The sequence below is a fragment of the Eptesicus fuscus genome, chromosome 3, assembly GCF_027574615.1.
Source record: "Eptesicus fuscus isolate TK198812 chromosome 3, DD_ASM_mEF_20220401, whole genome shotgun sequence".
NCBI lineage: Eukaryota > Metazoa > Chordata > Mammalia > Chiroptera > Vespertilionidae > Eptesicus > Eptesicus fuscus.
In genome coordinates, this window is record NC_072475.1 from 104480748 (window position 1) to 104495807 (window position 15060).

Genomic DNA, 15060 nt, shown 5'->3' on the forward strand with positions numbered 1-15060 from the left:
TAGGGGTGACTGGACCAGCAAAGGAGAGCAGTTGGGGGTGATGAGGACTGCAGGGGAGGACAGTTGGGGGGAGCCAGGCCTGCAGGGGAGGACAGTTGGGGGCAACCAGGCTGGCAAGGGAGAGCAGTTGGGGACGACTGGGCCAGCAGGGGAGGGCAGTTGGGGGTGACTGGGCCAGCAGGGGAGGGCAGTTAGGGGTGACCAGGCCAGCAGGGGAGGGCAGTTAGGGGTGACCAGGCTGGCAGGGGAGGGAAGTTAGGAGTGACCAGGCCAGCATGGGAGGGCAGTTGGGAGTGACCAGGGCTGCAGGGAGGGCAGTTAGGGGCAATCAGGCCAGCAGGGGAGCAGTTAGGCATTGATCAGGTTGGCAGTGGAGTGGTTATGGGGCAATCAGGCAGGCAGGCAGGTGAGCAGTTGAGAGCAAGCAGTCCTGGATTGTGAGAGGGTAGTCGGACATCCCTTGAGGGGTCCCAGATTGGAGAGGGTGCAGGCTGGGCTGAGGGACAACCCCCTATCCATGCACAAATTTCATGTACTGGGCCTCTAGTCTATTATAATAAACTAGCGTTCCCGTTGCAGGAAAAATCCTGCAATAGGATTTCCTACTGCACTCTACCCCGCCTCCCCTCTGCCCTTGTCGCCCGCCCCGCCTTCTCCTCCAGCCCGCCTGCTTTTCCCTTCACCCCGGCCCTGACTTCGCTCCTCCCTTCTCCTCCCCCCCCCCTCCCGGCTTGCTTGCTTCTTTGAAGCTTTACTCCCTTCTGCAGCTCTTGGCTTCTTTCGACGCTGTCTTGATATGCAAATTAGTCACCATCTTTGTTGGGGTAATTTGCATACTCGTCCTGATTGGCTGGTGGGCGTGGCTTGGCTGGTGGGCGTGGCTTAGGTGTAGCGAAGGTGCGGTCAATTTGCATATTTGTCTATTATTAGATTAGAAGTGTAATATGCTAATTAGACCTGATGACCTTCCAGACAAAGCCCATGCTGAGTGGGAAGCCAGGGTCCTGGGTGCCAAAGGGAAGCCAGTGCTGGCAGCCAGGGGAATGAAGGCCTACTCTTGCACAAATTTCGTGCATCGGGCCTCTAGCCATCAATAAATCAACAAACAAGTGTTGGCCAGGATGTGAAGAAAAGGGAACTTTGTGCACTGTTGGTGGGAATGCAGACTGGTGCAGCCACTGAGGAAAACAGTATGGAGGTTCCTCAAAAAATTAAAAATATAACTGCCTTATGATTCAGTGATTGCAGTTTTGGGTATATATCTGAAGAAATTCACAACACTAATTCAAAAGAATATATGCACCCTTATGTTCATCGCAGCATTATTTACAACTAGAGGCCCAGTGCACGAAATTTGTCCATGGGGGTGGTGTGTCCCTCAGCCCAGCCTGCACCCTCTCCAATCTGGGACACCTCGAGGGATGTCCGACTGCCCGTTTAGGGACTCCTGGACTGCTGGCTCCTAACTGCTCGCCTGACTGCCTTCCTGATTGCCCCTAACCGCTTCTGCCTGCCAGCCTGATCACCCCCTAACCACTCACCTGCCAGCCTGATTTATGCCTAACTGTTCCCCTGCCAGCCTGTTTGCCCCCAACTTCCCTCCTCTGCCGGCCTGGTCACCCCCTGCAGGGTTGATCGCCTCCAACTGCCCTCTCCTGCAGGCCCAGTCGCCCCCAACTTCCCTCCTCTGCCAGCCTGGTCACACCTAACTGCCCTCCCTTGCAGGTCTGTTCCCTCCCAACTGCCCTCCCCTGCTGGCCATCTTGTGGCGGCCATCTTGTGTTCACATGGGGGCAGCCATCTTATGTGTTGGAGTAATGGTCAATTTGCATATTACTCTTTTATTAGATAGGATACCCATGTTATGGAAGCAACTCAAGTAACCTTTAATAGATAAGTAGATTAAAAAAAGGTACATATATGCAATGTAACTATTACTTGGCCGTGAAAAGAATGAAATCTTATCATTTGCAACAGCATGGATGGAGCTAGAGGGCATTATGTTAAGTGAAATAAGTCAGACAGATAAGTACAAACACCATATGGTTTCACTTACATGTGGAATCTAAAGAACAATATATATGAGCAAACACAACAGAAAAAGACTCATAGATACAGAGAACAGATTGATATTTACCAGAGGGGAGGGGGGTTGGGGTGTGGGTGAAAAAGGTGAAGGGATTGAGAAGTACAAATTAATAGTTACAAAATAGTCATGAAGATGTAAAGTACAGCACAGGAAATATAGCCAATAATGTAATGTTGAATGGGGCCAGTTTCTTACTGGAAATATCAGTGAGGAATAAATGATTGTTTAACCACTATGCTATACACCTGAAACTAATACATAGTACTATTGAATGTATAATTGAAAAAATTTAAAATTAATTTGAAAAAATCTTATCTGAAGAAATAAAAATAAAAGTATGACTAAGTCATTAAAAATATTTAAACCATAAGCAGTACATTTGGTTCAATAAAAAAATCTATTAAATTTTTTATATAATTTTCTTAATATTGATGAAATAAAAGTAAAGGCTTAAGTAAATAGGAAAATCACAAATAGAAAGAAAAAATCACCTAATCTGAATTTTTTAAAAAGTACCTCTCTTTTTTTAAAAATATGTCTTTATTGATTTTTTTTTTCTTTTTAGAGAGAGAGGAAGGCAGAGTGATAGAGAGAGAAACATCAATGAGAGAGGAACATCATCAATCGGCTGCCTCCCACACGCCCCCCATTAGGGATTGAGTCCTCAACCCAAGTATGTGCCCTGGCCAGGAATCAAACCAGTGACCTCTTGGTTCCTGGGTTGATGCTTGACTGCCGAACTACATTGGTCAGTCTGAATTTTTAATTATATAAATAAATTATTAGCATAAAATGTAAGATTGTAGTATTTATATATTATTGTGTTCCATTATTGGTTTTAAAGAATTTAAGTAAAAAATTCAAGTTCAATTGATTGATATATTTACTAATTTTCTTTTAGTCTTTGTTAATTACCTAATTTGTACTGCGAAATGAAAGTTGAATTCAAAGCTCATGTCTAATTTAAATATAAAAATTAAATGCTTAGTAGCCTACCTAATAAAAGAGTAATATGCAAATTGACCCTAACTCCGCTACACCCACAAGCCACACCCACCAGCCAATCAGGAGCAGATATGCAAATAAACCCAACCAAGATGACTACAGCCACAGAGAGCAAGGTTTCCCAGGTAACCTTGGAAGCCAAGCTTTCCGCCTGCCCTTACAGTCCTAAGCCTCCACTCAAGCTACAAAGTTTCAATTATAGAAGGTAAACAAATCCAAACAGAAATGGCGGCAGCCACAGAGCTGGAGAGAGCAGGCCAGGGTTGCCCCCGGCAACAGAAGAAGCCAAGCTGTCCACCTGCCCTGGCTGGCCTAGGCCTCCACTCCAGGCTACAAAGTTTCAATTATAGAAGGTGAATTAAACCCAACAGAAATGGCTGCCAGCCATGGAGCGAGCAGGAGGCTTGGCTCCGCTCAGGCTACAAAGTTTCAATTGTAGAAGGTAAATAAATTCCAGATACCAGAGCCTCCGCTTGGGTCGCCAGGGGGCGTGGCCGGCCTGCAAACCACCACAGGCCCCTTGCTCAGGCAGCCCCACGCCCTAAGGGAACCCCCATCCTGATCCAGGACACCCTTCAGGGCAAACCAGCTGGCCTCCACCCCTGCACCAGGCCTCTATCCTATCTAATAAAAGAGTAATATGCAGATTGACCATCACTCCTACACACAAGATGGCTGCCCCCATGTGGTCAAAGATCCTGCCCCCATGTAGACACAACATGGCCACCACAAGATGGCCAGCAGGGGAGGGCAGTTGGGAGGCACCAGGCCTGCAAGGGAGGGCAGTTGAGAGGGACCAGGCCTGCAAGGGAGGGCAGTTGGAGGTGATCAACCCTGCAGGGGAGGGCAGTTAAGTGTGACCAGGCCGGCAGAGGAGGGAAGTTGGGGGCACACAGGCTGGCAGGGGAGCTGTTAGGCATCAATCAGGCTGGCATGGAAGTGGTTAGGGGGTGATCAGGCTGGCAGGCAGAAGCGGTTAGGGGCAATCAGGAAGGCAGTCAGGCAAGCAGTTGGGAGCCAGCAGTCCTGGATTGTGAGAGGGATGTCTGACTGCCCATTTAAACAGGCAGTCGGACATCCCTCGAGCGGTCCCAGATTGGAGAGGGTACAGGCTGGGCTGAGGGACACGTCCCCCTCCGTGCAAGAATTTTGTGCACTGGGCCTCTAGTATTTAATAAAGATACTCAATCCAGTATGATACAACAAAACCCATTTCATTTAGTTCAAAAAAGTTAGCAGAAATGTTCCAGGAACTATGAATGGAATGCCCCAAACACGCAGCTATGCACACAGCTACCTGATAACAAATGTCCCAGCTATGCCTTGCAGGAAATTCATAAAATATAACAAAGCAAAAAGAAGTAATTCACATATAATCCCACCACTTAGACATAAATTTGGTTTGTACCATATAAAAATTTCAATAAATATTTATTGGCCTCCTACTATGTGCCAGGTCTACAGTAGTTTGAAGCACTGGGACTGGACTGCGTGTGCCTCAGGGAGGTGAAATTAGTCTCCTCCCTCCTGAGCCAGTGATAGCCCTTGCTTCCTGGGTGTGAGACATGGGCTAAAAAAATCTGCCCTTGGGTGTTGGGTGTTGAGCTGTTACATATGAAATAACCACATGTGCGACATTCCAGGTACGTAGGTGCCCACGCACAGCACCATTTAAAACAGAAGACTAAATTCTAAGGACACAGTGCAAATGTAACTTTTTTCAATGGCTTTCATCTTTGTTGAGCAAGACAATCTAAACACCTTGGCGATTTTGGCAGCATTTAAAGCCCTGCCTTGCCTTAAAGAAACCTGGAAGTACAAACCAAACTCTCAAAAAATGAACAACTGGGTGATTATTCATATTTAAAAAGTGATCTTTTTTACTAAAGCATTTGCTGTAATCACTTTTTAATTTTACTACATTAATTGAATGTGAGCTACTCTGAGTTTTTTTTTTCCATATAGTTCCACAGTGCCTTAAATATTTCAATTTAATTTACCAGAAATTCATTCGAAGTATAAATTTTTGAGAACATGTTAACTGTATACACCAGTAAGTATTTCAAATTTTAGCTCTTGCTTGTGTCTGTGGAGAAATGTAGCTCAATGACTTAGCTATCCTGTTTCTGCTAACACTAGTTCCACTAGAATGCAAGTCAATAGATGGGGCTTCAAAACTTTGCTAAAATTGCATTGGTTTGCAGAATAGCAATAGTTGTATTAAGATTCATTTCTTCCATATAGCTTCTAATATTAAACTTTTAAGATCCTAAATTGATGGAGGTTTCTTGATGATTCTCAGATGGGTCTTTTCCTTGTCATCCTTTCTCCTGTGGCCCTATGTCATTATTGGCATCAAAACTACTTCAGGGACTTCTTTTTTTTTTTTTTTTTATATTTTATTGATTTTTTACAGAGAGGAAGGGAGAGGGATAGAGAGCTAGAAACATCGATGAGAGAGAAACATCGACCAGCTGCCTCCTGCACACCCCCTACCAGGGATGTGCCCGCAACCAATGTACATGCCCCTGACCGGAATCGAACCTGGGACCTCCCAGTCCGCAGACTGACGCTCTATCTACTGAGCCAAACCGGTTTTGGCTCTACTTCAGGGACTTCTTAAAAAATAAAAATATAAGAACTTAAGAGTCTAAAATGTGTGTCACCTTGCAGGTTCATTCTGCAAGGACATTTTCTTCTGGTATATATTTAATTAATTAAAGACATACTGCTCAGCATTTGCCACTTTGACATATTCTATTTAAGAATTGATTACATTTTCTAACATTTGTGAAGGATATTAATATTCAAGAAAGAATCACAAGGGACCATCTGGAGTTGGATGGAAAGCACGTATTCAATGAATGATTCTCAGAATAACTGCCCAGTGGTTTTATATGCTGCTGCAGAGAGTAGAACCTTTCTGGAAAGCAATTTTGCATTCCATGATTTAATTTATTAATTCCATCTGGAAATTTATCATAAGAAAAAATTAAGAGATGCTTGTGTAAGGATGTTTACTGTGGCAATTGGTATAATGGTGAAAATTAGGAAAAAAATAAATACTACTCCATAGGAGATTGGTTAAATTAAAAATTACATCCATTTAAGGCAGTGGTAGAGATTGCTGGCTGCCCAATACCCATTCTCCTCTTATTTGTCATTAACAAGATCCTATATTATTGTGGCCAGCAATGCAATGGGCTTAGCTAAAAATACTACATTTCACAGCCTTCCTTGAAGATTAGGGTGGCCAATAAGATATAAGCAGAAGTCCATGGGTGGGACTTCCAGCTGCCTAGATTGCTGCCTGGCCCCAACTGTCTTGATAACTGGCATGATGGCTTGAGTTCTAACAGCCGTTTGGAGATAATGAGAGAAAAGCCAGGAGAATCATAGTGACTGAAATTCTGACATCCTGGAACCACTGTAACAAAGCCATCAACTGCCACCTTCCAGAAGTCTCATTACATGAGAAAAAATAAACCATTATGTTTATACTAGTCAAACTCTGTTCACAAGAGCCAAACACGATTCCTAACGGACACACATGAAACATTGTGCAACCATTTAACATTATCTTTTTGGGAAATGGAATGTAATATTAGATGAGAAAGCCAGATTATAAAACTCTATATGTGGTATGTTCTCTTTTGTTCTTAAATTATACATGTACATTATATAAGAATTAAAAAGACTAAAATATATTAAAATGTTAGTAGTGGCTGTCTCAAGGTTGTGGGTTATTTATTACTATGGCGATTTACACTTTTCTGCACTTTCTAAATTTTCAACATTGAGATTTTTAAAAATGTTTTTAAATTTTCCTATGCACACACATGACTGGTGAGAGTATAAATTGGTTAAATCTACACTTTTTGGAAAGCAACGGGTGGAAATGGATCAAAAGCTTTTACAGCATCCATACTCTTTAACTCTCTATTTCCACTGTGACCTATCTCTCTTGGTAAAATGATATGAAACTCAGATAAAGAATTAGGTACAGTTACTAGAGGCCCGGTGCACGAATTCGTGCACAGGTGGGGTCCCTCGGCCTGGTGGGCAATCATGGCCGATCCAGGCCAGCCGGCCAAGGGAGGGACTGTGGGAGTTTAGCTGGGGGTGGAGGGACTGCAGGAGGTTGGCTGTCGGAGCGCACTGACCACCAGGGGGCAGCTCCTGAATTGAGCGTCTGTCCCCTGGTGGTCAGTGCGCATCATAGCTACTGGCTGGTTGTAACGGTCGCTTAGGCTTTTATATATATAGACCAGAGGCCCAGCACGTGATTGAAATTGCGCGAGGTGGTGCCCGGCCTCCCGCCATGTGAGGAGGCACCCCGCAGGGGGCTGGGACCTGCGCCTGACTCACACAGCACCGGCCGCCACAGGAGTCAGGCCAGACCAGCGCCGTGGGAGGCCGGACCAGTGCCGGAAAAGCAGGGGGCGGTACCCACGCCTGATTTGCAGCATCCCCCAACCTTCCTGTCTGTGTCTGTTCTGGGGCTGCCTGAGCCATGTGCCAGCTTGGGCAGGCCCACCTGCCTCTGTCTCTGGGCCTCACCTGCACGCACAACTTCCTCCTATCTGGTCATGACCCGTTATGGAGTCCTGGCCTAATTTGCATATTGCCTCTTTATATATACAGATGTTTTCTACAATATTATTATTATTTTTAAAATATATTTTATTGATTTTTTTACAGAGAGGAAGGGAGAGGGATAGAGACTTAGAAACATCAGTAAGAGAGAAACATCTATCAGCTGCCTCCTGCACACCCCCTACTGGGGATGTGCCTGCAACCAAGGCACATGCCCTTGACCGGAATCGAATCTGGGACCTTTCAGTCCGTAGGCTGACGCTCTATCCACTGAGCCAAACCACTTAGGACTACAATATTATTTTTGATACTGAGAAAATGAAAACACTATATAATTTTAGGAAATTTTATAAATAAATAAATTAGGGTATACCCATCCGATATTATGAATATTTAGGAAGTGTGATTAAAGTAAGAGAAAGAGTATTCTGGAACTCGTTTTAGAGCCTTTTCTTTTTCTCCTCAATCCCTTCCTCCCCACCCACTGAAGCAATGATGGGCATCAATGGAATGGGGAGTTACCTTTTGATCTAGAAGGCATTTCTAACTACAACTGAAATTCGATTTTTATCTGAGTTTACTGCAGAAAAATAGCTTTGTTCAGAAAGGCGGAAGATTTTTCTAAACTATATTTATGTGTTGAGAGCCAAGCCTGGAGAAGCAAGTTCTTCAGGTTATGCCTGTCTGAATGGCAGCAAGACCCTGAGATTGGCTGCCTAGGGGAAGGCACTGTGTACTGGGTAGAGATGCCTATGTTTACCCCTTCCTGCTTAGAGGAAGCAGCAGCTGCTTTTTGTGCTCTGCCCCTATGCTCTTGGCTCACTGGTATTTCAGTGGAGGCTTCTGTGCATGATGACAGCCCCATGCAGGTACCCACTTTTCACCTCTCCATTTTTTCTGCAGCCAGGTGGGGAAGCGAATTAGACACACTCAACTAAGGAGAAGAGAAATCTGTGGGTAAATGTCCCAGACTCCCATCCTTTTGAGAAACCATTCTGAGGGAATTCTACCCAGATCCCCAGAAGCTCCCAGTAGGATTGAGCCCCAGTCACCCACAGCAGCAACTGGCTCAATAACACCTTGTTTTAGCTTTTACTTTTCACTTCTGTCCTCTGTTTCTTTATATCACTTCCCAAATAAATAACCTGTATCTTCGGCTCTACTTCTAGGGCAAACCAACCAAGACAGCTGGAGTATGGGAGGAAAAAGGAGAAAGAGAGGAGCCAATTCTCATTTATCCAACTTTAGGAACCCAAGAACATTGAGTATTAATCCATTTTCCCCTAGTATATTTGACAAACATTTTTGAAAAAACAACAACACATTAAATAGAATAAAAATACATCAGAGTGCATAGCATGTAGTAAGGGTGAGTATTGTTTCTTGAAACTTTTGTTTCAAGGGTGCATGTGTGTTAGTAAAGGGTCACAATGTATACTACATTTTTCCCTGTGGGTTGTGGTTTTAAAAAGCTGGAAAGCCACTGATCAAGAAAACACTACATAAATCTGAAGAATACCTGCTCTGCTGCAGCAAAATCACCTAAATATTTGTAGAAAATTTTAATGATATGGAATACTACCTATAAAATATTATCAAGATTGGGACTAGGCGTGATGGGGAAAAATTATAATATGGTGAATACAGTATGACGTCAACTATGAAAAAGAAAACCTTGAAAAAAAGATCAGAATCATTGATTCATTTCCAACTTATATCCAATGGGGTAAACCCCTAGAACATTATTGGTTATGAAAAGGCACTTCATTTAAAATGAGTGTTCTCACATGAAATAGGGGAAAAGCAGGTTCCACAGGGCAGGGACTCTGAGGTCTTGTTCCACAGTGCCTAGAATCGTGTTTGCTGCACAAAAGGGAAGAACTATTTGTTTGATGAAGAATCAAAGTTAAGGGGTCCATGTTCACAGAGCCCAATCTTAGAAGCACACAGCCTTGCCTGGCCCCAGGGAGGAGGCCCCAGTGATGGCCCTGGTCCATGTGGCCACAAGAGCTGTATACCTTTTAGCATTAGCGTGGCCTCCCAGGCACTTCAGGCATTATAGTTGTCACAGATCCTGCTGTCATCATCCATTTAGAAGATAGTTCTGTCTGTCTACTTTGAAAAAGATATTAATTTTTTACCAAAAAAGCAGTGTAAGTTAACTGATAATAGATTAAGTGAAAGTCTTTTATGACAAAATATGATTTCTTCTGGATAATGGGATTATAGGAGGCACCAAGATTAATGGGGATCTAAGGCCAAGCCCTATGCTAAACTCTATCTACTAGGCCTGAATTTTATTCTTTTTTAAAAATATATATATTTTTTATTTCAGAGTGGAAGGGAGACGGAGAGAGGGATAGAAACATCAATGATGAGAGAGAATTATTGATGGGCTACCTCCTGCACACCCCCTACTGGGGACTGAGCCCACAACCCAGGCATGTGCTCTTGACTGGAATCGAACCCAGGAACTTTCAGTCTGCAGGACAGCGCTCTATCCACTGGGCTAAACCAGCGAGGGCTGCATTTTATTCTTGCTATAGTCAATGAAACAAATATTGTCATTTTTTTTCTCTTGAAACATTGTTTTAATCATCACTGTAGGATATTTTCTCCCCATTGATTTTTAGAGGGACTGGAAGGGAGTGGGGGGAGAGAGATATTGATGTGAGAGACACATTGATTGGCTGCCTCCCACACGTGCTCCAACCAGGGACAGGGGTCAAACTGCAACTGAGGTATGTGCCCTGGACGGGAATCGAACCCGAGACCCTTTTTAGATCTGAAGGCCAAGGTTCTAACCACTGAGAAAACTGGCCAGGGCTCTCTTGAAAAATTTATTTATTTATTTTTATGTGCCTCAGGCATGAAACAGCTCTGGCCACTGACACAGGCATCAAGCTAGGATGAACTAAAGACTGTACATCTGCTTTGCCCCTGATTGATATAAGAGCAACACAATATTGTCATTTTTATATGACAGAGGAGGAAATGATTAATATTAATAATATCTAATAGTCATTGAGCAATAACTATGTACCAAAATAATGCTGAAAGCTTTACATATATAATCTCATTTAATTTTCACAACAACCCTATAAAGGAAGCACATCTGTTTTCTCATTTTACAGATGAAAAAAGTGAGGCTTTAAAGAGGCTACTTATGAGAAAAGAATGAACACAGCAGGTGTGGTTGCTAACTCCTTGCTGTCTCCAAGGAAACCATGATTGACCTTTGGCCACTCTGGGGAATGTGGCCCTTGAGGAGTTTTTTGTGTTAGTAATTAATATTTTGTTATATATACCTGGAGCAATGGTCCATGTCCTGCTGGCTTGTCAGGTTCCTTTGCACTAATATTAAGACTGCTGATATGCACTTGGTTTTAGTGTTGGGTCCAGAGTTTTGGTTGTCATGGCAGATTTTGTAGCAGGATGTCCCTATGCTACTAGCCCCCACAAAAAGGCCTTGGGCCTTAGGAATCACAGAGTCTTCTCTGGGCAGAGACATTCCATACATATCCCAGTGCTTCTCTGCCAGAGAAAAAGGACATCCTGTGTGGCCTCATATGAGGAAGAACTCTGGAAGCTTATACTTGAACTCTGGACTTTGAAGATGTACATCTTTTTTTCTGATGCTTTTGTTCTGTATCCTTTGTTACTAAAAACTCTACTGCAAATTTCTATTGTATCTTGTAAATTTTCACTGAGTAAAACGCTAACCAAAACCATGCAACTAGAAGGTTATAGAAACAGAATTTTACCCCAGGCAGCCTCACTCTTAGACTTGATCTCCTAACCATCAGGTTTTACCACTAAATAGCTAGCATATGGTAAGTACTGCACTCAAAACTGGTGCTATCTATACTAATAAAAGCCTAGGTGGCCCTCACACCCTCACGTGACGCCCTCACATCATCACAAGACGGCCGCTGCGCCCTGACCGGTTTGGCTCAGTGGATAGAGCGTCGGCCTGTGGATTGAAAGGTCCCAGGTTCGATTCCAGTCAAGGGCATGTACCTTGGTTGAGGGCACATCCCCAGTAGGGGGTGTGCAGGAGACAGCTGATCGATGTTTCTCTCTCATCGATGTTTCTAAATCTCTATCTCTCTCCTTTCCTCTCTCTGTAAAATCAATAAAATAAAACAAAACAAACAAAATAAAATACAAGACGGCCGCTGCCACATCATCACAAGATGGACACCCCCACATCTTCACAAGATGGCCACCCCCACGTCATCACAAGATGGCTGTCACAAGATGGCCACCACAAAATGGCTGGCAGGGAAGAGCAGTTGGAGGTGATTGGACCAGCAGGGGAGGGCAGTTGAGGGTGACCAGGCCTGTAGGGGAGGGCAGTTGGTGGCAACCAGGCCAGCAGGGGAAGGGAGTTGGGGGTCATCAGGCCGGCAGGGGAAGACAGTTGGGGGCAATCAGGATGGCAGGGGAGGGCAGTTGGGGGTCATCAGGCCAGCAGGGGAGCAGTTATGCATCAATCAGGCCACCAGGGGAGCATTTAGGGGGCGATCAGGCTGGCAGGCAGAAGTGGTTAGGGGCAATCAGGCAGGCAGTCAGGCAAGTGGTTAGGAGCCAGCAGTCCCGGATTGTGAGAGGGATGTCAGACTGTCGGATTGGGGTTAAACCAGCAGTCAGACATCCCCTAAGGGGTCCCAGATTGGAGAGGGTGCAGGCTGGGCTGAGGGACACCCCTCCATCCCTGTGCACCGGGCCTCTAGTTATTATTATAATTACTGCACTTCTTTTGTTTTCTAAATCTTCTTTGAGGAACACGCATTATTTGATAATCAAAGGGAGAAAAATCTTGGAAATGTCCATTGTTAAGAGAGAGGAAGAAGAGTCAGAAGGGAAATTGACTACAAGGAACTTAAGGTGGTTCAATATAACAAAGTAAAGGAGCAGTAAAGTTAAGTATAAGGTAGTTTTACAAGAGAAAATCATCAATCTTGGAACAGGCAAAGACTTATTAGATAGCACACACAAAATACAAATTATAAAAGCTAAATCTGGCCTCATCAATGTTAAAAATTTTGCTCTCTTAAGACATTAAATAATTGTAAAGGCAACTCACACATTGGACAAAAATATTTATAATATTAATATCTGACAGAGTCATGAAATCAAGTATACATAAAGAATTCCCACAAAATAATAAGAAAAAAATATTAAAAGTGGATAAAATATTTGAATAAATACTTCACAAAAGAACATGTAGGGATCCCAAATGGCGGCAGACTAGGTGGATGTTACACTCACTTCCTCCCAGGATCAAACTGAAATTACAACTAAAATATAGAGGAATCAACCCGAATAACCAACTGAAGACCAGCTGATCAGGAGTCTTATAACCAAGGATTTACAGAAGAAGTCACATTGAGACTGGCAGGAAGGGCAGATATGCCAAAATGTCTGGCCCTGCTCTCACAGGCTGTAACTGAGATTCCAGAGGGATAACTCAGCTGCGTGAGGTCTGTACAGTGGTCAGGTCCTGTGTGGCCTCATATGAGGAAGAACTCTGTGAATCGTGAGGTCTCAGCCCCAAGCTAGGCTTTCCGGCTCACAGCACCAGAGCCAGGAAGAGGCACCCATATAATATCTGACCGTGAAAATCATCGGGGAGTCTGTCCTCCAGAGAGAGAAAAGAGTCTGCTAGAGACACAGATGCAATCTTAAAAGAAAATCTTATTTGAAACCACTCACCCTGGGCTCCAGCCGAAAAAAGAGCAGGGTGGACTAGATTCGCACGAGGAGAGGCTGAGGTTTGTGGCTCTGCAATGAAAGCTGAAGAAATAGCAACTAAGACTCCTGTGCTAAATCACTCATAGAGCACATGACATTTTTCTTGGGCGGGGCATGCTCCTTCTTACGGCATCAGCCTAGGGGAATGCAATAGCCACACCCTCTGGACTCCCTGTTGACCTCACCTGCTGGACTCCTCCTGGCTCCACCCTGCCATGGTCTGAGCAGAATCTGGGACAGACTGAGTTGTGTAGCTCCAGAGAGGGGGCCACTCCCCTCTCCTTCCCCTAAGCCCTCATGGGAGATCCACTAGCCCTATCCTACTGAGATCTGGCTATTGGCAGAATCTGGGACTAACTGAGTTGTGTGGCTCTAGGACTGGGGCCATTTTTCCTTTGAATGCTTAACCAGTGCAGAACCCTCCCTTCACACAGCCAAATCTTGGACTGTTTGTGCCTGATAAATTCTGCTGGCCTTACCCTGATAATGCCTTGAAACCCTCTCCCACCATAAAGTGAGTGGCAGCTAGATTTGGTATACACTGGAACTGTTGCTGAGTGGCCTCAAACCCAGCACTGTCACCAAGTTTGAACATGTATCAGTCTGGTGACCACTACTCGCACTACCTGGACTCATTGAGAACCTATCTGATCCCAGAGCTGGCAAAAGTCAACCTTGGTGTGCAGCTGGGGCCTTCCTATACACACCCAGACCCAGCAAAAGCAGCCACAAACTGTGTACCAATGTGTAGCTTCTAACAGGTGCCCATGGCCAGACACAGGCAGCAACTGATATTGACCTGAATCAGAGTCCCTCCCAAGAGGCCCCAGGACCAACATACCCAGTTGCCAGGTTTAAAGAACATCAGATCAGGATCCAATGAGCTTCATAAAGAGCATATCCAAAAGAAGATCTCAGCAGGTACAAGACACTCCTGAGGCAAATTCCATTTCTGTCCAGCACCTGCACTGCAGTTCATACACAGTGGTTGGGGTCAATATTCACAGTCAGCTAGCCTGAGGGTTGACCCCAGACACAAATGGGCCAAAAGCAATCAAGGCTCAATTACAAAAGGAGGGCTCACATTATCCACACAAGGAACATTCCTAGAGCACCCGGCTCAGGTGATCAAGGGGAGTGCACCACAAGGACACACAGGACACTTACTACGTCAGGCCAGCATACCAACACTGTGAGACATAGTAGATCTACCTAACAGATAGAAACAAACATGAAGAGGCAGCCAAAACAGGGAGATAAAGAAACATGCCCAAAAAGAAAGAATAGGAGAAATCTCCAGAAAAAGAGATAAATGAAATAAAGGCAAACAATTTACCAGATATAGAATTCAAGAAAAATAAAAATTGTTATAAGGATGCTCAAGGAAGTTAGTGAGAACTTCAACAACATGAAGAAAGACATAGAACATGTAAAAAGGAACCAGTCATAAATGAATAATACAATATATGAAATGAAGAATATACTAGAAGAAATAAAGAGTAGATTAGATAAAGCAGAACACTGAACCAGAAATTTGAAAAACAAGGTAGCAGAAAATATCCAAACAGAGCAGCAAAAAACAAACAAACAAACAAACAAACAAAAAATAACTT

General features: G+C 44.1%; 1 protein-coding gene across 1 annotated transcript in view; it reads right to left on the reverse strand.

The window, feature by feature from the left end:
• The window catches only part of MED12L (mediator complex subunit 12L), a 432034-nt gene extending 418551 nt beyond the window's left edge, over nt 1-13483 (reverse strand). Inside the window, 1 exon segment of the mRNA XM_054714083.1 lies at nt 13409-13483. The gene's annotated coding sequence lies outside the window, so the exon portion shown is untranslated.
• Between the last annotated feature and the right edge of the window lie 1577 nt (nt 13484-15060).